The 27,202-nt window shown below is 41.4% G+C and overlaps 1 protein-coding gene across 4 annotated transcripts in view; it reads right to left on the bottom strand.

Annotated features, from left to right (window-relative positions):
- The window catches only part of BMPR1B (bone morphogenetic protein receptor type 1B), a 642,076-nt gene that overhangs the window by 358,828 nt on the left and 256,046 nt on the right, over positions 1-27,202 (bottom strand). For all 4 annotated transcript variants that reach the window (XM_075350987.1, XM_075351009.1, XM_075350978.1 and 1 more), the window contains one exon: positions 18,724-18,804. The gene's annotated coding sequence lies outside the window, so the exon portion shown is untranslated. The remainder of the gene's footprint in view (positions 1-18,723; positions 18,805-27,202) is intronic.

Raw genomic sequence — 27,202 nt, forward strand, 5'->3', positions numbered from 1 at the left:
AACCATAACTTTTACAATAATAATTGCAAATTTGATCATTTGTTCCCAATACCGATTCTTTTTTATGTATCCATAGCTATAGTCAGTCATGTCTCTTGTCACAGTCTTTACAACACAAAAACTATTAAATCTGTTCATATTTCATCTGCACATATTGCTCAATATTTTGCCATACAGCAATTTTGGAAATAATCGTGAGCCAGCTGGAGGTGAAAAATCTTTCCGGAAATAAAAATGAAACACACTGAGACCTATTAATAACACATTGTTAAGGCTAGAGAAAATTTCTTTCTTGGCAGTGTCGTCACTAATTGTTTTTCCCCATGAGCAAAATGACTGTAACCATGTTCATGTGTTCTAAGACCAGTCTTGCATGCAATTATATAGGAATACTGTTACGGTCCATACACAGCCATATTGTAGCATTGTTGTAAACAACACAAGAAACTACAGGTGATTGTCTCATAAAAAAAAGACCTACTGGCACACGTATTTATAACCCTAATTACAAAAAATGGTTGGACACATTGTAAAATGTAACAAAAAGAAGTATGCAGTGATTTGGAAATCTCACGTAGCCAGAACACAGTATCGGAAGGTGAAAGTTGGACATTTTTTCATTTAATTTGATGGCAGCAATATATCTAAAAAAAAGTTGGAACAGGGCCAAACTTTGTGTAGGATTCTACAGTCTGTAAATGTCTGGGAAGTTGGGAAGTAAGGAGACCAATTGCTGGAGTTTGAGGAGATGAATATTGTCCCATTATTATCTGATGCAGGATTGTAGCTACTCAACAGTCCTGGTTCTTCTTTGCCGCACTTTTTTGTTTTTGTAATGGCATCAAATGTTTTCTATTGGTGAAAGATCTGGACTGCAGATGGCCAGTTCATCCCACAAAATGTTATCCCATGGAGCCATGCTGTTGTTGTGAAAAATGCAGTATGTGGTTTGGTTTAGCATTGTCTTGCTGAGATATGCAAGGCGTTCCTAGAAACAGACATCTGGATGGGAGCATATGTTGTTCTAACACTACTATATAATGATTAGCATTGATCGTGACCTACAATATGTGTAACTGCCCATGTCTTAAGGGTGCTTTACACGCTGCGACCTCGCTACCGACAGCTAGCGATGTCGTGCGCAATAGCACCCGCCCCCATCGCTCGTGCGATATTTGGTGATTGCTGTCGTAGCGAACATTATCGCTACGGCAGCGTCACACGCACATACCTTTACAGCCACGTCGTTGTGACCGCCGAACAATCCCTCCCACAAGGGGGAGCTGCGTTTGGCATCATAGTGACGTCACTGCGGCATCACTAAGCGGCCGCCCAATAGCAGCGGAGGGGCGGAGATGAGCGGCCGGAACATGCCGCCCACCTCCTTCCTTCCTCATTGCCGATGGACGCAGGTAAGGATATGTAAGGATATGTTCATCGTTCCTGCGGTGTCACACACAGCGATGTGTGCTGCAGCAGGAACGACGAACAACATCGTACCTGCAGCAGCAACAATATTAAGGAAATTAACGACATATCAACGAGCAACGATTTTTCACGTTTTTGCACTCGTTGATCGTCTCTCATTGGTGTCACACGCTGTGATGTCGCTAACGGCACCGGATGTGCGTCACTAATGACGTGACCCCGCCGATATATCGTTAGCGATGTCGCAGCGTGTAAAGTACCCTTTAGATACTAATGTTACCCCATACCATCTAGATGCAGGCTTTTGAACTGGGTACTGATAACAAGCTGGATAGTCCCTCTCCTATTGAGCCCGTAGAACATGGCAAGCATGATTAACCTGACCACAGACCAGTTTTCCATTTTGCTTCAGTTGATTTTAAATGAGCTTTGGCTCAGAGCACAGCATTTTTGGATTGTGTTGATAATTTTTCTTTGTAGGATGCAGCTTTAACTTGCATTTGTGGATTGCACAGTGAGCTATGTTCACACACAATCATTTCTTCCCATCAACTCTGACCTGCTTCCCTGCTCCTGCTGAAGAAAAGCGTCCCCACAGCATGATGCTTCCACCACTATATTTGACAGTGGGGATGATGAAAAAAATTAGTTGCATACTGAAACGCTATAACATGCAAACATTGAACTGCAATACTGCTACTGAAACTAAATGTATAAAATTAGACACTGACTACACAAATTGGCTAATTAATGAAAGCCCAACAGCCAGTGTCAAAGCATATCTCTTTGTTGGGACCATAACCTAATATCATGCCTCTCCTGGGCTGAAAGTCTATAATTTTATGAGCAGGCAGAATCCAGCTTAAATTGAAAACACCTTAGGCTGATAAAAGGAGTGCTCGGTCTGAGAGGAGTATACTACAAATGTTAAAAGAACTGACCAGCATCTCCAAACAAAGGGTTTCTGCTTGGAGGTGCTGGTCAGTTTTTTAACATTTACAGTGGGGATGCTGATTTCAGGGTGATGTGCAGTGTTAGTCTTCTACCACACGAAGTATTTTGTATTTCACCTAAAAAGTTAAAGCTCTGATCAAAGCACCTTCTTTCAAATGCTAGCCGTGTCCCCTACATGGCTCATTGCAAACTGTACTCGGGACTTCTTATGTCTTGCTGTCTAAAATGGCTTTCTTCTTGCCACGCTTCTATAAAATCCAGATTTGTGGAGTATATGAATATCGGCTAGAACTCGGACCAATGTTGTACTATGGGGCAGTGCCGATCGGCATGAGGAAAAAATGCAGCCTGCTGTGAGTGGTAGAGCACATCGGATAACACAATACAATGAAATCTATGGGTGCTTGGAAATCATCCTACTGCACACTTATGACATCTGAGTGTAGTCCAATTTCCGTGGACTGACAGAATGGAGAAAATGGAGACATTTTGCACTCCATCTTCTCCTCACCATTGCTACAATTCTCTAATGTGACAGAACTGGATCACACTAAGCTGACAATCTGATCAAACTCTAATCAGAGTTTGATTGAGTGTGATTAACATCATTGATCCAATTCTTTCGCACCTCGTGTGACTCCCGGACTTATAGTTGTCCTGTGCAAAGATTCTCCCACCTGATATGTGGATTTCAGATACTTCTGCGTGACCATGGGCCTTTTGGCTGTATCTCTAATTAGTGCTTTCCTTGCTTGGGGTGTCAGTAAGGTGGACGGCCATGTCTTGATAGGTTTGCAGTTGTGCTCTTCTCCTTCTTTATTCTATTGCTGGATGATGGATGCTTCATAAGATGTTCAGATTGGGCTATTTTTTTTTTTTATAACCGAATCCTGCTTTTTTCTTCTCCACAACTTTTTTCCTGAACTACCTAGTGTGCTCCTTGGTTTTCTTAGTGATCTTTTTAGGGTGGCTTTACACGCTACGATATCGCTAAAGCGATCTCGCTGGGGTCACGGAATTTGTGACGCACATCCGTTTGCTTTAGCGATGTCATTGTGTGTGACACCTATGAGTGATTTTGAATCGTCGCAAAAACATTCAAAATCGCTAATTGGTGACATGCCCCCCTCTTCGCAATTATCGTTGCTGCTGCTTGTACGATGTAGTTCGTCGTTCCTGCGGCAGCACACATAGCTACATGTGATATCGCAAGAACGAAGAACCTCACCTTACCTGCGGCTGCCGGAAATGAGGAAGGAAGAAGGTGGGCGGGATGTTACGTCCCGCTCATCTTCGCCCCTCCGCTTTGATTGGGCGGCCGCTTAGTGACGTCTCTGTGACGCCAAACGAACCGCCCCCTTAGAAAGGAGGCGGTTCACCGGCCACAGCGACAAAGCTAGGCAGGTAAGTAGTGTGACGGGTCAGCGCGATTTTGTGCACCAGGGGCAGCGATTTGCCTGTGTCGCACAAACGATGGGGGCGGGAACGCTCGCTAGCGATATCGGTAACGATATCGCAGCATGTAAAGCAGGCCTTTGTGAAGGTGGTCATTCTGTAGATGACAAGTTTCTCATTGCAAAAGAGAAAAACAGACTAATGAAGAAGCAGCTGATTGGAGAAGATGATACTTTACTCTAAAAAACACATTGTACAAACTTTCATGTATCAATGTACATAAATGCTAAATGCTATCAAAATAATAAATAGTGAAGCGTACACTACCATTATAATAAAAAAAATTACGATTTTTTTTTCACATGTTGAGTCAACCAGTGCTTTTCATAAACAGGCCTACATAGACTGGTTGTTTTTACCAAGACGTTTGAACTTCATAGATGTGCCATAAAATGCAGATTCACCGTCTTTAAAAGTTATCTCTGAAAGTTAATTTGTGGCGTCATTTGCTGGCAGTTAAATAAAAATAAAACACATGTTTAAAAAAAATTAAATCCAACATCTTAGATGAAAGGATTATTTATTTTGAATCAGGAAGCCAAGTAGATATTGAGCTGTTGTTCTGGATGAAGAGAATTAAATTAACCCATGTGTTGTTTTCGTTCCATGTATTAAGGATGATGAATCACCACTGGACTGTTACTTACGGAAATATAAACAATAAACAATATTCCATTACATGGGTATACAGAATAAAAACCTGGGTATAAAACATGAAAAAGTTCATATTAATAAAAGTAAGAACATATAAAGATGAGAAATGACAACTACTGCTTATGTATGATCTGTACACATATTAATACAACGTTCCTTTGATGTTAGGATACTTTTTTTTCATTTGTTTATCAGTTATGACAGAGTACAATGCCGTTGTCAGATCCTCATGCAGCATCTTGAAAGCAGTATGGACTGCCAATTGTTGCTATATGGAATAATCAGGATAAGCCAGGTGAGACGCTAGTGACATTACTTGCCTTGACCCTAAGGGGTACTTTGCACACTACGACATCGCAGGTGCGATGTCGGTGGGGTCATGTCGAAAGTGACGCACTTACTGCGTCACTCTCGACATCGTAGTGTGTAAATCCTAGATGATAGGATTAACAAGCGCAAAAGCGTCATAATCATATCATCGGTGTAGCGTCGGCAAATTCCATAATTATGCTGACGCGACGGTCCGATGTTGTTCCTTGTTCCTGCGGTAGCACACATCGCTGTGTGTGAAGCCGCAGGAGCGAGGAACATCTCCTACCAGCGTCCACCGGCTATGCGGAAGAAAGGAGGTGGGCGGGATGTTTACATCCCGCTCATCTCAGCCCCTCCACTCCTATTGACCACCTGCCGTGTGACGTCGCTGTGACGCCGCACGACCCGCCCCCTTAATAAGGAGGCGGTTCGCCGGCCAGAGCGACGTCACAGGTCAGGTGAGTGCATGTGAAGCAGCCGTAGCGATAATGTTCGCTACGGAAGCTATCACAATGATATCGCAGCTGTGACGGGGGCGGGGACTATCGCGCTTGGCATCGCAGCATCGGCTTGCAATGTCGTAGTGTGCAAAGTACCCCTAAGGCTAAAGTCCAAAGTCCCCTGTTGATAGTAGAAGAAACCAAAGTCAGTCCTTGGCATAGAAATTCTGCAGGTTTGGGCAGGGTGGTGGCTCTCATCTGGTTGGGATTAAGCTACTGTTTTTGACCCATAACACATTACAGCTGGTAGGTATACACTAACAACTTGTGAAAGGTGATAGGTCCCTTGACTACCTCAGGTAGTCATCTATAGAGATTACAAACTAACATTACTATTCAGGCTGATATTATATAAACCAAGAAAACCTTTTCCTTGGGTAGATTATGTTGAACCTGCAGGGGTGTTTTGGAGGATAATAAAATGGTGAAAGAGGGTATTTTTTTGTCTTTTATTTCAAATAAAGGATTTGTTCAGTATTTGTGTTTATTTACTTTCACTTACAGATTAGTAGTGGGGGTGTCTCATAGATACCTCCCATTACTAATCTGGGGCTTAGTGGCAACTATGGGCTGTTATTAACCCCTCCTATTACCCCGATTGCCACCACACCAGGGCAATCAGGAAAAGCTGAGTAAAGCGCCGGGCTTGTTGCATCTAATGGATGCGACAATCCTGGGCAGCTGCAGGCTGATATTTTTAGGCTGCAGGGCGGTCCAATAAACATGGACATCCCCAGTCTGAGAATACCAGCACCCAGCTGTCAGGCTTTATCTTGGCTGGGTACGAAAATTGGTGGGACCGCTGGTCGGATTTTTAATTATTGAAATAATAAAAAAATACCCACATGCGGTTATTCTTATTTTAGTACACAGCCAAGATAGGCGCACGGCTGGGGGCTGCAGCCTGTAGCTGTGGGCTTTATCTGGGATGGGTATCATAATATACCCTATGCCAAATATTTTATTTATTTATTTTTATACCAGGATACTGACCCGCAGACAGTACCTGTGATTGGTTGCAATCAGACGCTGTCACGCAGGCTGGGGGCGCGTCTGACTGCAGCCAATCACAGATGCCAGTCTAGCTGGTGGGCATGGAAGGCAGTGCATATGGATGACCAATGAGAAGCTGCTCAGGAAGTGAAGGAGAGGCTGCGGGAGTAGTTACAGCTGTGTTGGAGCCTTGGTAAGTAGGAAGCGCTTGCTTCATTCTTATTTTCGTTAATTTTCCTTTATTTTTTTTAATTTTTTGAGTGCCGGATCTGGATCAAACACCCGGAATCCAGGGCCCTGATCTGCACACGGGTATTTTTGAAACCGCGTGGATCCGGACTTTTACAGTCCGGGTCCGCCCATCACTAGTTTTAACTGACCCCATCCCATCCCACCTCCTCCCCAACCTCGCCCCTATCCTTATTCCAGCCTTAACCCATCTTTTCAACCTATCTTTAACGACTGGTACCTTCCCTTCTGCCTTTAAACATGCATCAGTCACACCTATCCTAAAGAAACCTTCCCTCGACCCAACCTCTACTAACAGCTACCGCCCCATATCACTACTCCCGTTTACCACAAGACTCCTGAAACAGCACGTCCATGCTGAACTTTCCTCCCACCTCTCATCTAACTCTCTCTTTGATAACCTACAGTCCGGCTTCCGTCCTCATCATTCTACCGAAACTGCCCTGACTAAAATCACAGCGAGCAAAAGAAGAAAATAGGGTTTTCATATGCCGCGCCAATGATCACTTAACAGGTATTTGATGTGTTCTTGTGCCTGACGGTCCTGAGGAAGGGAGCTGAGATTCCAGAAAAGCGTAGACCTGTGCAAAATAAAGATCCATTAATCTGAATACCTGTTAAGTGATCATTGGCGCAGCATATGAAAACCCTATTTTCTTCTTATGCTCGCTGTTATCTGCCATTTGGGTTGCTGCTGCCTTGATCTAAGTGTCCATGCCTTTACAGTAGTTGTGACTTTCACAACTTCATCTGGTGAGTATTATTGCTCCCTGTCTCTACTCCGTGTGTTATTGGGATAAGACCCTATTGCGCTTCTTATCCACAGCTCTCTACTCACTGACTAAAATCAGGAATGACTTACTTACTGCCAAAGCTAACACTCACTTCTCCATACTCCTACTTCTAGACCTGTCCTCAGCCTTCGATACTGTCGACCACTCCCTCCTATTACAGAATAGATCCTCTCTTCCCTTGGTGTCAGAGATCTCGCCCTCTCTTGGATCTCTTCATACCTTTCCAACCGCACTTTTAGTGTCTCCCACTCCCACACAACCTCTTCATCCCGCCATCTCTCTGTTGGCGTCCCTCAAGGCTCTGTCCAGGGACCCTTCCTTTTTTCTATCTATACATTTGGCCTGGGACAACTCATAAAGTCCCATGGCTTCCAGTACCTCCTATATGCCGATGACACTCAGATCTACCCCTCTGGCCCAGATGTCACATATCTGCTGTCCAGAATCCCAGAGTGTCTATCCGCTATATCCTCCTTTTTCTCGTCTCGCTTCCTAAAGCTCAATGTGGCCAAAACTGAACTAATCATCTTTCCTCCATCTCACCTACACTCTCCACCTGATCTATCTATTACAATAAATAACACCAGGCTCTCGTCAGTACCCAAAGTTCGCTGCCTTGGAGTGACCTTTGACTCTGCCTTGTCCTTTATACCACACATCCAATCCCTCACCACCTCCTGTCGTCTTCAACTCAAAAATATTTCCAGAATCCGTCCTTTCCTCAGCTCGCACTCTACAAAAATGCTAATGCATGCCCTCATAATCTCCCGCCTCGATTACTGTAACATCCTCCTCTGTGGCCTCCCTGCTAACACGCTCGCCCCTCTCCAGTCCATCCTTAATTCTGCTGCCCGACTGATCCACCTCTCTCCTCAATACCACCCTGCTTCTCCTCTCTGCAAGTCCCTCCACTGGCTCCCAATCTTCCACCGTATCCAATTCAAACTACTAACACTGACCTACAAAGCTGTGCATAATCTGTCTCCTCCGTATATCTCTGAACTAATCTCCCACTACACTTTAACACATCACCTCCGGTTCTCCCAAGATCTCCTTCTCTCCTTTCTCATTTGCTCCTCACGCAACCGACTCCAAGACTTCTCCCGAGCATCCCCACTTTTCTGGAACTCGCTGCCTCAACACTTCAGACTAGCTGCTACCCTTGCAAGCTTCAAACGGAACCTGAAAATCCATCTGTTCAGAAATGCCTATAATCTACAATGACCTCACTGCTTCACTACCGTGCGGAGCTGCCGCCCGACCACCGTGCGGAGCTGCCGCCCGGCCACCGTGCGGAGCTGCCGACCGACCACCGTGTGGAGCTGCCGCCCAATCTACACCCCACCTACTGTCTCCTCCCCAAAATCCTATAGAATGTAAGCCCGCAAGGGTAGGGCCCTCTTCCCTCTGTACTAGTCTGTCTACTGTAACTTGTGTATGCATTCTGTATGTAACCCCTTCTCATGGAATTAATGGTGCTCTATAAATAAATAATAAAAATAATAATAACTGGAAAAAGGTCCTCTTTACTTTCCCATAATACATTTATGATGGAACACATGGACACAAAATAATAAATCTAAAATAATTTTATTCTTAGTGCTATATGATTATGGTGATAGCCAATGTCTGTTGCTTTTTTATGTTTTACTACCTTTGGACAAGAAAGTCAGATTTAAAAAAAAAAAAAATCTTTATTTGTTTTTGTGTTTTCATATTGGTCAATTGCTCAAGCCATAACTTTTTCATTTGTCTGAGTACTTAGCTTTTAAGGGGCTTGTTTTTTCTGTAGCGAGCAGTAGCTTTTATTGGTACAATTTTATGGTACATTTGATTCTGTGATCACTTTTCATTTTTTTGTGAGGCAACAAAAATAGATATAATTGTGAATTGTGGCATAGTTTTTCACATTTTTTTTCAAATGTCTTATATTTTGTAATAATTGAAACTATATTTTATAGTTATAAGATATAAAGATATATATATATATATATATATATATATATATATACGATGGAACCTTTGCTAACGAGAACAATCCGTTTTGGGAGTGTGCTTGCTAACCAAGTTACTCGTTCAGCAAAGCAAGATTTCCCATAGGAAATCATTGCAATGCAGACAATTCGTTCCACAACTTGTTAAATGTCCCATCCTGGTGCCCTATTCTGTCATTCCACACATGCACAAACACACACAAACACATACAAACACACACACAAACACAAACACACAAGCACGCATGCACATATTATGCTCACCTTACCTTCCGTTCCATCGCCGGTCTTCTGGGACCTGCTGTTCGCTAGTACGGGCTGTGTATCGGGTTACCATAACGACGAGGGAGAAACTTCCACTGCCAGAGCGCTGACGTCAAAAGCAGGAGCCGCTTGCCTCTGAGTGGCCAGCGCGCTGCCTTTGAGTAATGGTGACAGAGGAAGTTCCTGCTTCGTCGCTATGGTTGCCGATGCACAGCCTATGCCGGCGAACTACAGGACCCAGGAGACCGGCGATGGAACTGAAGGTACACATATTATGCTCACCTTACCTTCCATTCCATCGCCGGCCTCCTGGATCTTGTACTTCGCCGTGAGCATTCCTACCTCGTCGCAATGTACCGGGGAACTACAAGAACCATGAGGCCGGCGATGGAACGGAAGGTAAGGTGAGCATAATACTGTATGTGTGTGAGTGCGTGTGTATTTGTGTGTGATTGTGCATGCTTGTGTGTGTTTTTTTGCGGACTGCACGTGCTTGTTAGAGCGCGGTGGATATACGGAACCGGAAGTGTGTGCGGTGAGTATTTTGCTCGTACAGCAAAGCTTTCTCATAAACCGAGTTAAAAATTTACAGAAAGCTTTGCTTGTTAAGTGAAATTCTGGTTAACTTGGTTACTCGTTAAGCGAGGTTCCACTGTACAGTTAGGTCCAGAAATATTTGGACAGTGACACAATTTTCGCAAGTTGGGCTCTGCATGCCACCACATTGGATTTGAAATGAAACCTCTACAACAGAATTCAAGTGCAGATTGTAACGTTTAATTTGAAGGTTTGAACAAAAATATCTGATAGAAATTGTAGGAATTGTACACATTTCTTTACAAACACTCCACATTTTAGGAGGTCAAAAGTAATTGGACAAATAAACCAAACCCAAGAAAAAAATTTTTATTTTCAATATTTTGTTGCGAATCCTTTGGAGTCAATCACTGCCTTAAGTCTGGAACCCATGGACATCACCAAACACTGGGTTTCCTCCTTCTTAATGCTTTGCCAGGCCTTTACAGCCGCAGCCTTCAGATCTTGCTTGTTTGTGGGTCTTTCCATCATAAGTCTGGATTTGAGCAAGTGAAATGCATGCTCAATTGGGTTAAGATCTGGGGATTGACTTGGCCACTGCAGAATGTTCCACTTTTTTGCACTCATGAACTCCTGGGTAGCTTTGGCTGTATGCTTGGGGTCATTGTCCATCTGTACTATGAAGCGCCGTCCGATCAACTTTGCGGCATTTGGCTGAATCTGGGCTGAAAGTATATCCCGGTACACTTCAGAATTCATCCGGCTACTCTTGTCTGCTGTTATGTCATCAATAAACACAAGTGACCCAGTGCCATTGAAAGCCATGCATGCCCATGCCATCACGTTGCCTCCACCATGTTTTACAGAGGATGTGGTGTGCCTTGGATCATGTGCCGTTCCCTTTCTTCTCCAAACTTTTTTCTTCCCATCATTCTGGTACAGGTTGATCTTGGTCTCATCTGTCCATAGAATACTTTTCCAGAACTGAGCTGGCTTCATGAGCTGTTTTTCAGCAAATTTAACTCTGGCCTGTCTATTTTTGGAATTGATGAATGGTTTGCATCTAGATGTGAACCCTTTGTATTTACTTTCATGGAGTCTTCTCTTTACTGTTGACTTAGAGACAGATACACCTACTTAACTGAGAGTGTTCTGGACTTCAGTTGATGTTGTGAACGGGTTCTTCTTCACCAAAGAAAGTATGCGGCGATCATCCACCACTGTTGTCATCCGTGGACGCCCAGGCCTTTTTGAGTTCCCAAGCTCACCAGTCAATTCCTTTTTTCTCAGAATGTACCCGACTGTTGATTTTGCTACTCCAAGCATGTCTGCTATCGCTCTGATGGATTTTTTCTTTTTTTTCAGCCTCAGGATGTTCTGCTTCACCTCAATTGAGAGTTCCTTAGACCGCATGTTGTCTGGTCACAGCAACAGCTTCCAAATGCAAAACCACACACCTGTAATCAACCCCAGACCTTTTAACTACTTCATTGATTACAGGTTAACGAGGGAGACGCCTTCATAGATAATTGCAGCCCTTAGAGTCCCTTGTCCAATTAATTTTGGTCCTTTGAAAAAGAGGAGGCTATGCATTACAGAGCTATGATTCCTAAACCCTTTCTCCAATTTGGATGTGAAAACGCTCATATTGCAGCTGGGAGTGTGCACTTTCAGCCCATATTATATATATAATTGTATTTCTGAACATGTTTTTGTAAACAGCTAAAATAACAAAACTTGTGTCACTGTCCAAATATTTCTGGACCTAACTGTATATAAATATATATATATATATATATATATATATATATATATATATATATATACATATATATATATATATATATAGTCATATGAAAAAGTTTGGGCACCCCTATTAATGTTAACCTTTTTTCTTTATAACAATTTGGGTTTTTGCAACGGCTATTTCAGTTTAATATATCTAATAACTGATGGACTGAGTAATATTTCTGGATTGAAATGAGGTTGATTGTACGAACAGAAAATGTGCAAACTGCATTTAAACAAAATTTGACAGGTGCAAAAGTATGGGCACTTCAACATAAATATTTTGTAGATCCTCCTTTTTCAAAAATAACAGCCTCTAGTTGATTCCTGTAGCTTTTAATGAGTTCCTGGATCCTGGATGAAGGTATATTTGACCATTCCTGTTTACAAAACAATTCCAGTTCTGTTAAGTTTGATGGTCGCCGAGCATGGACAGCACGCTTCACATCACCCCACAGATTTTCAATGATATTCAGGTCTGGGGACTGGGATGGCCATTCCAGAACATTGTAATTGTTCCTCTGCATGTATGCCTGTATGCCTGAACAAACATTTAGGACACAACTACCAGGAAAATTGCACAGGATGCAAAGAAAAACCCACAAATTGGACAGGATGCAAAGAAAAACCCACAAATAACATCAGTTGGAATACAAGACTCATTGAAAACCAGCGGTGTGGCTGTTTCAAGATGTACAATAAGGAAGCACTTGAAGAAAAATGGGCTACATGGCCGAGTCGACAGAAGAAAGCCATTACTGCGCACATACCACAAAGTATCTCACCTACAATATGCCAAACAGCACAGAAACAAGCCTCCAAACTTCTGGACCAAGGTCATTTGGAGTGATTAAACCAAAATCTAACTTTTTGTCCTCAACCATAAACGTATCATTTTGGAGAGGTGTCAAGAAGGCCTATAATGAAAGGAACAACATTCCTACTGTATAGCATGGAGGTGGATCGCAGATGATGTGGGGATGTGTGAGCTACAAAGCAACAGGAAACTTTGTCAAAGTTGAAGATGAATGCAGCACGTTATCAGCAAATACTGGAGGCAAATTTGCACTCATCAGCCCAGAACCTGGGCATGGGATGTACTTGGACCTTACAACATGACAATGATCCAAAACACAAGGCCAAATCGACCTGTCAATGGCTACAGCAGAACATAGTGAAGGTTCTGGAGTGGTCATCTCAGTCTCCTGACCTCAATATCATTAAACCACTCTGTGGAGAACTAAAGCTCGCAGTTCATGCAAGAAAGCCCAGGAATTTACAGGAATTGGAGGCTTTTTGCTGAGAAGAATGGGCAGCTTTACCAACTGAGTAAATAAAGAACCTCATCCACAACTACCACAAAATACTTCAAGCTGTCATTGATGCTACAGGGGGCAATACACGGTATTAAGAACTGGGATATGTGAACTTTTGATCAGGGTCATTTGGATCCTTTTTGTTGTCATTTTGATTTAAAAAGAGAAAATACAGTAGTTTGACAATAAACGGCTTCACCCAACCACTAACCATGAGTTGAAAAAATATTTTGTGTTATCATTCATATTCTCTGAAAAAAAGGCCAAGAAAGCAAAAAATCTGCCGGGGTATATAAACTGTTGAGCACAACAGCATATACTGTACAGTTAGGTCCAAAAATATTTGGACAGTGACACAATTTTCGCGAGTTGGGCTCTGCATGCCACCACATTGGATTTGAAATGAAACCTCTACAACAGAATTCAAGTGCAGATTGTAACGTTTAATTTGAAGGTTTGAACAAAAATATCTGATAGAAATTGTAGGAATTGTACACATTTCTTTACAAACACTCCACATTTTAGGAGGTCAAAAGTAATTGGACAAATAAACCAAACCCAAACAAAATATTTGTATTTTCAATATTTTGTTGCGAATCCTTTGGAGGCAATCACTGCCTTAAGTCTGGAACACATGGACATCACCAAACTCAGGGTTTCCTCCTTCTTAATGCTTTGCCAGGCCTTTACAGCCACAGCCTTCAGGTCTTGCTTGTTTGTGGGTCTTTACGTCTTAAGTCTCGATTTGAGCAAGTGAAATGCATGCTCAATTGGGTTAAGATCTGGTGATTGACTTGGCCATTGCAGAATGTTCCACTTTTTTGAACTCATGAACTCCTGGGTAGCTTTGGTTGTATGCTTGGGGTCATTGTCCATCTGTACTATGAAGCGCCGTCCGATCAACTTTGCGGCATTCGGCTGAATCTGGGCTGAAAGTATATCCCGGTACACTTCAGAATTCATCCGGCTACTCTTGTCTGCTGTTATGTCATCAATAAACACAAGTGACCCAGTGCCATTGAAAGCCATGCATGCCCATGCCATCACGTTGCCTCCACCATGTTTTACAGAGGATGTGGTGTGCCTTGGATCATGTGCCGTTCCCTTTCTTCTCCAAACTTTTTTCTTCCCATCATTCTGGTACAGGTTGATCTTTGTCTCATCTGTCCATAGAATACTTTTCCAGAACTGAGCTGGCTTCATGAGGTGTTTTTCAGCAAATTTAACTCTGGCCTGTCTATTTTTGGAATTGATGAATGGTTTGCATCTAGATGTGAACCCTTTGTATTTACTTTCATGGAGTCTTCTCTTTACAGTTGACTTAGAGACAGATACACCTACTTCACTGAGAGTGTTCTGGACTTCAGTTGATGTTGTGAATGGGTTCTTCTTCACCAAAGAAATTATGCGGCGATCATCCACCACTGTTGTCATCCGTGGACGCCCAGGCCTTTTTGAGTTCCCAAGCTCACCAGTCAATTCCTTTTTTCTCAGAATGTACCCAACTGTTGATTTTGCTACTCCAAGCATGTCTGCTATCTCTCTGATGGATTTTTTCTTTTTTTTCAGCCTCAGGATGTTCTGCTTCACCTCAATTGAGAGTTCCTTAGACCGCATGTTGTCTGGTCACAGCAACAGCTTCCAAATGCTAAACCACACACCTGTAATCAACCCCAGACCTTTTAACTACTTCATTGATTACAGATTAATGAGGGTGACGCCTTCAGAGTTAATTGCAGCCCTTAGAGTCCCTTGTCCAATTACTTTTGGTCCCTTGAAAAAGAGGAGGCTATGCATTACAGAGCTATGATTCCTAAACCCTTTCTCCGATTTGGATGTGAAAACTCTCATGTTGCAGCTGGGAGTGTGCACTTTCAGCCCATATCATATATATAATTGTATTTCTGAACATGTTTTTGTAAACAGCTAAAATAACAAAACTTGTGTCACTGTCCAAATATTTCTGGACCTAACTGTATATATATATATATATATATATATATATATATATATATATATATATATATATATATATAAACATTGGAAATTAAATGATTCACTACTATGTGCATGATTAGAACTGTTCCCAAAGAAGGAGAAATGTATTTTTTAAGTCACAAACACTGCAAAGACACCAAAGTAAGATTTCCTGTAAAATGCTCCAATGAGTATTGCAGAAAGCAGCAATTAAAATGGCTGTGAAGAATGGATCACATAAAAAAAAATCATTTAATATATGTTAGAAAGGAAACGCTTGCAGCAAGTGATACAGCAGGCGCAAAATAATAGGACATTACATAATGGAATGTTAACAACTCCATAAAATACCTCTTTTTGCCTGCAAAATAGTTTTACATAATTGTTCTCCACTTATTCTAGACTGTACTTTCAAATTTCCCACATGAAAGGTAAAAGATGTAAAATTCAGTGAAAGTAGCGAGGTTAAATGCTTATGTCCACAGTAAATGGGGCCAACATAGAGGTATGAAGACTGAAGGATGTAAATTGGTTTTGCCGTAAACTACCAGTAATAATATTAAAATAATTCCACATGAAAAATGCTTTTAGACTTGCTAAACAGGCCATATTTAACAATTTTCTTCTTGTGCTAGTTAAACTGGAAGAAACTTTATTTTTAATGCTAAAGTCATTTTTTAAAGTTTAAACAAAATCTGTCACTATGCTTTTGTCACCTTAACTGAAAGCAGCATGATGTGGGGGCAGAGACCCTGATTCTAGTGATGTATGAGTTACTGGACTGATTGATGCAGTTTTGATAAAATCAATGATTGATCTGCTGCAGATCTATTATTTCTCTGACTGCAGAGCTCTTATAATCCATCCCCACCACTGATTGACAGCTTTCTGTGAACACTATGCATAGGCAGAAAGCTGCCAGTGAGAGGAAAGGGTTATACAGAGGTCATGAATCTGATGGACTACATGTCAGTAGGTTTACTAGTCCTGTAGTGATAATCTACAGTGATTTTATCAAACTACAGAAAGCAGCTCAGTAAGTGACCCATTGCTGGAATCAGGGTCTCTGAGATTAAGTGCCAGAAACAGACTGGTCATATAAAGGCATTACTGGACTTGCCTTTGAAAGAGATACATGCACATTTATACAGTTTGGGGTGTGAAATCCTGTTGACAGAATCCTTTTAAAGCAAAACACAAAAATAATTTATTGAAATGTGTTTGTTCACTGAAGTTTTCAGAGAGACGCAAAGCTAGAAATGGCCTCGTCTGGCATACCACTGGTCGGCTGACATCTGCTCCAGTAGTGCTGAAGGATATCTCCCAATCACTTAGCCATGGCACCAATCCTCATAAATATGGTGGGTGTACGAAGCATGAAGAAAGGAGCACTGACCGATGATAGCTCTCTATCTCCATCCGACTGTTGAAAGCACTGTTTAGTCATTCTAACAGAGCCAAGGACACTGACCATTGAGCCCTTCCATCATTTCTGAAGAGGATAGCACTCATTGATATACTAGGTGTCCTACCAGCATCACGTTAATATGATGCTTAATGCTACCTTGCTAATTATCTGACTGGTGTCGGATTTGTTTCTGCTAGCCACTCAAGCCCAAATGACCAGTTCTGCCAGTGCAGTGTTATTGCTTGCCTGTTGGCACATTTTTACCCTAAAGGGTAGATGATAGAGATGAGTGAAGTGATTTAGAGAACTCCTGCTGGACTCACAGGCAACAATTCTGGTTAGTAGGCTTTGCACAACATTATCCGTGCTTCGCGCTATAACAATGATATTACTCTGAGCCCATAAATCAGAAGAGACGCAGCGGGTTCTGGCATGAAAGAGGCGGTATGCAGGGCTAATGTCCAGACTCTGATCCCACAAATTAGAAGAGACGCAGCAGGTTCTGGCAGGTAAGAGGCGGTACGCAGGGCTAATGTCCGACTCTGATCCCACAAATCAGAAGAGACGCAGCGGGTTCTGGCAGGTAAGAGGCGGTACGCAGGGCTAATGTCCGACTCTGATCCCACAAATCAGAAGAGACGCAGCGGGTTCTGGCAGGTAAGAGGCGGTACGTAGGGCTAATGTCCGACTCTGAGCCCAAAAATCAGAAGAGACGCAGCGGGTTCTGGCAGGTAAGAGGCGGTACGCAGGGCTAATGTCCGACTCTGATCCCACAAATCAGAAGAGACGCAGCGGGTTCTGGCAGGTAAGAGGCGGTACGTAGGGCTAATGTCTGACTCTGAGCCCACAAATCAGAAGAGACATGGTGGGTTCTGGCAGGTAGAGACGGTACGCAGGGTTAATGTCCAGACTCTGATCCCACAAATCAGAAGAGACATGGTGGGTTCTGGCAGGTAAGAGGGCGACATGCAGGGCTAATGTCCAGACTCTGATCCCACAAATCAGAAGAGACATGGTGGGTTCTGGCAGGTAAGAGGGCGACATGCAGGGCTAATGTCCAGACTCTGATCCCACAAATCAGAAGAGACATGGTGGGTTCTGGCGGGTAAGAGGGCGATATGCAGGGCTAATGTCCAGACTCTGATCCCACAAATCAGAAGAGACATGGTGGGTTCAGGCAGGTAGAGACGGTACGCAGGGCTATTATCCAGACTCTGATCCCACAAATCAGAAGAGACACAGCGGGTTCTGGCAGGTAAGAGGCCGTACGCAGGGCTAATGTCTAGTAGCCACAGAATAGTGACGTGGCAGACTAGACCAGTGTCATGTGAATTGATTCACATGTTTAGAAGGAGGTTAAGGCAATGCCACAGCAGACAATGTGCGTCAATGTCTGGACTGGGTCCATAGGGAAAGGAGGACATACATAGTAATTAATTAATAAAATAACATTGTAAATAAATTTAAAAAAAAAAGGAAGTTAGGAAATTATGGAGTCCACCATGTTACTTAGAGGCATTACTTTCATGTAATGTCATGTGCATGAAACAAGTAGTTGTTGGTCTGGAGCCCACTATGTGGACAGGTCATGGTGATGAGCAGAGGAGTCAAAGAGGTAAGCAATAAAGTGTGTATAACACTTTTTTTATTTTATTAACCTTAGTATAGCCCTTTATGCTTCAGCAAATTGATGGCCACCATTTTTCTCAATTATGCAGAAGCTGATTACATAAAATTGCTATTTTAGAGAATGCACAATTTTTTGTAAAATTTGAGTTGAATCCAAATCCAACTGAGATGTATTTGTTTTTGTAAAACCAAGTCAAGATCCTCTGTTTCGCAGATAATTCTAATAAAGCCACATTGGTCAAGTAGACGATGTGCCTGAAGAATCGCTCTTTTAGTTTGCGAACATCACAGTTTTCAGGATGTAAATTGCAAAGGTTTTGCAGAAAAGCTTAATGTTATTGCCATAGTTTATCCTTCTGTCTTTTTCAACTCTGTAGTTAATCCTAAACTAAGTTTGCAATTAAAGAAATCGTAGCTGGAAGAAAATGTTTCACGCAGCATTCAATGTATTATAGGAAAACCATAACCTACCTGCCACGAAGACTTTGGTGCTCTCCTTTTGTTTATTCTTACTGACTGTTCCAACAAGTTCACTCACAATTTCTGAAAGTCCTATAATAAAACACAAAAAAAAAATCAGGTATCAATTCCGGTACTTCAACAATTTCTATGAACACCTTATATTTAGACTTTTGATATCTCCCGTAAAGGAAAAATAGCATCATATTGCAGTTTCAAATGCCTTAGCTGAAAATAAACCATTACATGGTATCCATAAGAAATAATAGAAGCATTACCTGCAATTGCTCCCCACTGTGTCTATTATATAAGAATCATCACTAGAGGGCTTGTCTACTACTTCGACAACCCCTTCTCAATCACTCTGTCACCCTAAAATAACATCTATACCAAAAATCTCTGATATGGGCGTGTTTCCATTGGTGGAATGTTATGCAATCCTTGCGATCTATCGATCTAATATAACTGACATTTGGAGGTGGTAAGAGGCGGCTTCCCTCTCACTTACTCCAGATGTCAAAGGAGGGGACAGTGAAGTGACCACTGTTTGGCCGCAAGGATTGTGTGACATTACTATGCCCCAGGTGCCCATACCGGAGGTGAGTATAGTTGCAATTATTTTCCTAGGAGGGGAAAATAGTTATTGAAAAGGGGGTTGTCCAAATAGTGGACAGCCCCTTTAAGCTAAGTGGGTGGAAAATACAATCGCTCTTGAAAAATAAAACAAATCTATTTTCTAAAATAAAAAAGACAGAAATTTGGAATCACTACAATCATTACAAATAAAAGAATTATACAACACAATAAACACCAAAACAACACAGCCAAAACCCCCCTATAATTATTATTTTCTATATTCCTCCCAAAATTACATAAAAATGATAAAATCCATTATAAATTGTTATTGTACTTTAACATGGAGCCATACAAAAACACAGTCTATCCCGCTAAACACAAATCCGAACACAGCTACGTTGACTAAAAACATACGTCTCTCATATTGCAGGGTTTACAAAAAAAGCAAACAAAGAAGGTTCTGAAAAAAAGAATCTTAAAACTTATTTGTTTGGTCTTAATTTACCTACTTTAATAGTTTGCAGCAATTGGAAGATATGCTATTGACTAGATAGATAGACAACAGGTCAGGGTTGTCAATTTGACTTTTTATTTTTTCTTGGCAGCCTCTCAAAAATCATGGACAGACAATATTTTTTACGGGTACATTGGAAAACCATAATAATTCATTAGTATTATAAATGGTACAAGTCTACAGCCCATAATTCTGATTAAAAGACATTATCTGCATTTATAGTAAAACAATGGTATATCCAGTTAAAATAATCTTTAAAATGTTTCTTCAGCCTCAAAAAAACCCACAGATGCCTCCATTTTTTTCTACAGACTGGGCAAAAAATTGCCCAATTTGTCTGAACTGTCAAGAAATTTCTGGATTGTAGGCAACTAGGAATAGGTCTTTCACTCCTAACATACAAGTAGGCGCTGGGTTAAATATTCGATGCGCAATGTAAGTCTATGTAATACCCAAATAGTTGCCGAATAGCAACCATAGACTTACATTGTCTTCCCATAGACTTACATTGCGCATCGAATATCCACATAGCGTTGACCTATTCGTCGAATATTCGCAAAGCCAACTATTGTTGAATATTTGTGATATTCGATCATCCCTATTCATTATCAACCTTACCACTGATCACTGAGAACGAGAAGGCCTATGGGGGCACTGCACAACATGACATCAAGATGTCATGATGTGTTGCCCGAAGCCTAATCAGCTCATCAAAAGATGAACTTTGTGACATTATGATGAGCATGCAACTACGGAAGGCGAAAAGAAGAGGCATGGAGGACTACATGGCAGGCTCTAGAGAAGAGTTGAGCGGTGAGGGTTTTTTTGATTTAACCTTTTGCTGGTCCGCTACAGTTCAGCAAAACGACAGCGAGCTAGATGCCATTTTGCTGAATTTGTGCAAAGTGAAGTGCAAAAAAATTGTATTCTGGAAAATCCACATTTTTGGAAAATTTAATACCATTCAAATAAATTTGCATATACAGTGGTGAAAACAAGTATTTGATAGACTGCCAATTTTGTAAATTTTCCCACCTACAAAGAATAGAGAGTCAGTGGGGTACTCCGAGAGAAGTAGCAGGAGAAAACAATATTAAGTCATATAATTGGGGTAAATAAAAGCACTATTTATTAGTAACAAGTAAAAGAATGATGTGGTAGATTAAACAATACAAGAAGATGGCAAACAGTACACATACAGGTAAATACGAAAAATAATAAATGGAAAAAATAGTAACAGGGATAAATGAAAAATATTTCTTTCACTGATTAGTCTACTGGCATCACAGGTCATTACATATATGATATTTATATTTTTCCCACTGTTTGGATTATCCTATCACTTTATTATTCCGATATACAGTCATATGAAAAAGTTTGGGCACCCTTATTAATGTTAACCTTTTTTCTTTATAACAATTTGGGTTTTTGCAGCAGCTATTTCAGTTTCATATATCTAATAACTGATGGACTGAGTAATATTTCTGGATTGAAATGAGGTTTATTGTACTAACAGAAAATGTGCAATCCGCATTTAAACAAAATTTGACCGGTGCATAAGTATGGGCACCTCAACATACCAGTGACATTAATATTTTGTAGATCCTCCTTTTGCAAAAATAACAGCCTCTAGTTGCTTCCTGTAGCTTTTAATGAGTTCCTGGATCCTGGATGATGGTATATTTCACCATTCCTGTTTACAAAACAATTCCAGTTTAGTTAAGTTTGATGGTCGCTGAGCATGGACCGCCGCTTCACATCATCCCACAGATTTTCAATGATATTCAGGTCTGGGGACTGGGATGGCCATTGCAGAACATTGTAATTGTTCCTCTGCATGAATGCCTGAGTAGATTTGGAGCCTTATTTTGGATCATTGTCTTGCTGAAATATCCATCCCCTGCATAACTTCAACTTCATCACTGATTCTTGCACATTATTGTCAAGAATCTGCTGATACTGAGTTGAATCCATGCGACCCTCAACTTTAGCAAGATTCCCGGTGCCGGCATTGGCCACACAGCCCCAAAGCATGATGGAACCTCCACCAAATTTTACTGTAGGTAGCAAGTGCTTTTCTTGGAATGCCGTGTTTTTTTGCCTCCATGCATAACGCCTTTTTGTATGACCAAACAACTCAATCTTTGTTTCATCAGTCCACAGGACCTTCTTCCAAAATGTAACTGGCTTGTCCAAATGAGCTTTTGCATACCTAAGGCGACTCTGTTTGTGGCGTGCTTGCAGAAGGCTTCTTTCGCATTACTCTCCCATACAGCTTCTCCTTGTGCAACGTGCGCTGTATTGTTGACCGATGCACATTGACACCATCTGCAGCAAGATGATGCTGCAGGTCTTTGGAGGTGGTCTGTGGATTGTCCTTGACTGTTCTCACCATTCTTCTTCTCTGCCTTTCTGATATTTTTCTTGGCCTGCCACTTCTGGGCTTAACAAGAACTGTACCTGTGTTCTTCCATTTCCTCACTATGTTCCTCACAGTGGAAACTGACAGTTTAAATCTCTGAGACAACTTTTTGTATCCTTCCCCTGAACAACTATGTTGAATAATCTTTGTTTTCAGATCATTTGAGAGAGTTGTTTTGAGGAGCCCATGATGCCACTCTTCATAGGAGATTCAAATAAGAGAACAACTTGCAAGTGGTCACCTTAAATACCTTTTCCCATGATTGGATACACCTGCCTATGAAGTTCAAAGCTCAATGAGCTTACAAAACCAATTTAGTGCTTCAGTAAGTCAGTAAAAGTAGTTAGGAGGGTTCAAATCAAGAAATTGATAAGGGTGCCCATACTTATGCACCTGTCAAATTTTGTTTAAATGCGGATTGCACATTTTCTGTTAGTACAATAAACCTCATTTCAATCCAGAAATATTACTGAGTCCATCAGTTATTAGATACATGAAACTGAAATAGCTGCTGCAAAAACCCAAATTGTTATAAAGAAAAAAGGTTAACATTAATAGGGGTGCCCAAACTTTTTCACATGACTGTACTGTATATGTTGTATGTATTCCTAGAACACATCTGTAGAGAATGGAGAGGTTTGTAATTTTTATTGCAGATACAGAAAAATCACATTGTAAGCTTTTTAAATCATTAATTTGCATTTTATTATATGAAATAAGTACTTGATCACCTAGCAACCATCACGAATTCTGGCTCTCCCACACTTGTTATTTTTTCTTTAAAAAGCCCTTTTACTCTGCACTCATTACCTGTATTAATTGCACCTGTTTGAACTCATTACCTGAATAAAAGACACTTGTCCACACAATCATTCACACTCCAACCTCTCCACCATGGCCAAGACCAAAGAGCTGTCAAAAAACACCAGTTACAAAATTGTAGACCTGCATGAGGCTGGGATGGGCAGGCAGCTTGATGGGAAGGCAACAACTGTTGGTGCAATTATCAGAAAATGAAAGATACAAAAGATGACTGTCATTCTTGCTTGGTCTGGAGCTCCATGCAAGATCTTGCCTTGTGTGGTAAGGATGGTTTGGAGAAAGATCATGAATCAGCCCAGAACAAAATGGGAGGACCTGGTTAATGACCTGAAGAGAGCAGGGGCCACAGTCTCAAAGTTTACCATTAGTAACACACTACTACGTCATGGATTAAAATCCTACAGGGCATGCAAGGTCCCTTTGCTCATGCCAGCACATGTCAAGGTCCATTTGTACTTCACCAATGACCATCTGAATGATCCAAAGGAGGCGTAGGAGAAGGTTATGGAGTCAGATGAGACCAAAATAGAACTATTTGTTTAAAGGAAGAGGAAAGATGAGTACAACTCCAAGAACATCGTCCCAACTGTGAAGCATGGGGGCAGAAACATCATACTTTGGGGGTGACTGTCTGCAAAGGGGACAGAAAGACTGCTCTGTATTGAAGGGAGAATGGATGGGGTCATGCATCACCAGATTTTGGCCAATAACCTCCTTCCCTCAGTAAGAGCATTGAAGAATAGTTGTGAGTGGGTCTTCTAGCTTGACAATGACCCAAAACACAATGCCAGGGCAACTAAGGAGTGGAAAATCTTTGGAGGGAGCTGAAAACCAATGGTGCCCAGCGATAGCCCCAAAAACTGAAAGATGTGGAGAAGATCTGTATTGAGGAATGGGCTAAAATCCATGCAGCAGTTTGTGAAAACTTGGTTAAAAGCTACAAGAAACATCTGACCTTTGTGATTGCAAATAACGGTTTCTGTACCAAATATTAAGTTCTGTTTTTTCTATTGCATCAAATACTTATTTCATGTAAAAAAAAAAAGCAAATTATTTAGTTAAAAATCATACAATGTGATTTTCTGTATTTTGAGGGGGCCTCTCTGGCACAGTTGAAGTATACCCACAATAAAAATTATAGACCACTGCATTCTTTGTAGGAGGGAAAACTTAAAAAATCGGCAATGTATCAAATACTTATTTTCCCCGCTGTAGATAGAATCATGGTATTTGAATTAATATACTGTATAATCAAACTTCACAGAAAGTCTTTCACGGTGGCTAATAAGCTCCAATCTTCCAATTGTTTGCAATAAAAATAATGGACTATAAAGATTTTCCACATCATACGCCAACATACTTGGCATCGGAGGAGGAATTATCACTTCTTTTGTTCAGCAACAGACCCAAACAGTTTTTGCTTACAGCATTACAAACATAGTTTGTATGTCTAGCTGATTACATCGACTTTGACTGATACTGTATTTACTCCATTCAGATTCCTGGCTGTACAGTATATTCAGTCTACCGTAGAGTGCTACTATTCAGATTACACAAAGGTATGGCATTTATGTTCATAAAATCTAAGATTGGGCGATATAGTAAGGGTCTGGGAATCAGTGACTTAGAGAACCAGCACGTATTATCTGAGTCATTACCTTCAAATTAGTGCACAGAAATAGAGACTACCCGTTGCACAGACCCACTTTGCCCCTCTGATGTCATCTTTCTAGGAGGATAGTCATTCTTGCTGATTAATGAACACAACTATGCCAATAATTAAGCTTTCAGGAAAGATGACCAAAGGGAAGACCTTTATTCATAATGGTTACGTGTCTAAAAGAAGACTCAGTTAATTATGATTCCAATAGAATATTATTTATTCTTGCAAAAAAACTCCAGCCAAAAACTAACAAAGTAGTTTTTCTTCCGCTCTGCAGTATGACATTCCTTCGGTCTTGTGATGCGGAATTATACTGGCGCTTCTCTGGCTCATGACGTCATTAGCCGCTGAACTTCGTGTCATGAACATGCACAACACCAGTATAAAGCACACCGTAGAAGAAACTTGCCACAGATCTACAATGATAATGTTTTATCCAACCTAAGACCAGAGGAACACTATATGCCATGACCTCCGGACACTTAGGCTATATGCCCACGCTGTGGAAAATTCGCAGAATTTGACACGATTTTTTTGCAGAAATTCCGCGGATTTTTCAAAAATCCGCAGTACAGCGAGTCCCCAGCCATTTTTATGGCATTTTGAAACTGCTGTGCCAATGCTGCGTTTTTTTCTGCAGTGGAAATAATGCAGATTTCCCTGCGGAAAAATCTGCAGCATGACAATTATTCCTGCAGATTTTTCCACACGATCCCATACATACCTGCCTTGATAGCAGACACTGGAGTCGCTTCCTCCAGTGCAGAGGAGCGAGGTGGAGCCAGGAGCAGGAAGGAGGAGGTGGTGGGCGGGGCCTGCACAAGCTCCGGTCATGTGACAGCCAGAGCTAGTTCAGGCCCGCCCACCTTCTCCTGCACAGTGCAGACAGACACAGCTGGAAAGTATGAACTCACCGATCACTCAGCACTTGTTCTCCATTGAGGATGCAATGCAGTGCCGAAGCTATGGTACTGTATCCTCAATGCAGAATGACCGCAGCATATCCGGAGGACATTCCGCAATACAACTGCAGTATTAAAACAGACAAAGTTGTGCTGTGGATTTATGGACGCTCCTGCAGATATATCCGCAGGACACTTTCCGTGTGGGCACATAGTAACTCTGGCATGTGTTGTTTAAGGCTAAGAGTAATCAAAATAGCAACTTAACGTTTCAGTCCAGTTGTAAAACATTGATGAAAAATCTGAATGTTTGAAATGTACAGCAATGACACATTTTGTTTGGCTTGTTTTTATACATGACCTGTGTGTATGTTTTTTCATGTTTAAGATGATCTGTCATGTTTCTGTTAACCAGACATTATCTGTCTGGGCACTTGGCAACCAAACACGCACAAGACAGTAGGCTTATCCCAATAAAATCAGTGAATTGGGTCAACTGAATTTGAAGGGAATAGAGATAAGCAAATATTTGAAATTCAAATTTTCCACTTTCGCTGAGTTTTCCCCTAAAATTTGATTTGTTTCAACTTAGCTGGCCACAAATCTCAATACTGCAAAACATCTAATTACCAGGAAATGATGTGTTTACAAGGAATCTGTCATTAGGTTTTTGCTACCTCATCTGAGAGCAGCATGATGCACGCAAAGAGATCCTGAATCCAATGATATATCACTTAGATTACTGGGTGCAGCCGTTCTGCCACAATCACACTTTTTAGCTTTAGCCATCTAGCTGAGCTGAGAGAGCTGTCCCAACCACACCAGGCTCTAAACAGAGATTGTACATTGATACTGAGGTGTCAATCACAGCACAAGTATCTGGAGGTAAATAGTATTTCCAAATTGACAGGTTTCATTTAATGCTTCTAATGCCCTTTTTCAAAATTGAGTAAATCATGAGTAATTAGGGAATTAGATTGTGAGCTCCACTGAGGACAGGGACAGTTGTGAAAAAATACAATTTCTGTACAAAAAAAAAAAAGTACCTGTCACTATTTCACTTACTACTGAAGATTGGATCAGCCATGGTGTGGGCTCATGTGATGACACAATCGTCCACATAGGCTTCAACATAATGGTTTGCAGCTATCACATTACATGGCAGGGGGGAATATCACAAGTACTATAAGAGATGTGGGCAAGGCAAACAGCTGTCATGTTAGGATTTTACAGCCCAGGAATGGAGGTCAGTGTACAAAGCTCATTATTACAGACATGTGATATAAATGCCTAAATCTGATTGTGGTTTACTACTGAAGTTTTGAAAAAGATTCAAAATGGGAGTGGTTGTCTCAGTCTATGAATAATAATAAAAAGATTCAAGTGATGGGGAAGTACGGGACCTGCAGAGTCTGTGTGATTGTGAATTTGTAAATAGTTAGAAAAGAAGTGGGATGGATTGTGGGCCTGCGAAGCAGTGAATATTAAATTTTCTTTAATAGGGGACACATGTGATCACCCCACTCCTGTCACTGCCGGTGTCCTGCAGCGGGAAACCTGCTTCTGCCTCCTCTGACCCTACTTCACTGCTC

Source organism: Anomaloglossus baeobatrachus, chromosome 1 (genome assembly GCF_048569485.1).
Source record: "Anomaloglossus baeobatrachus isolate aAnoBae1 chromosome 1, aAnoBae1.hap1, whole genome shotgun sequence".
In the NCBI taxonomy this organism is placed as follows: domain Eukaryota; kingdom Metazoa; phylum Chordata; class Amphibia; order Anura; family Aromobatidae; genus Anomaloglossus; species Anomaloglossus baeobatrachus.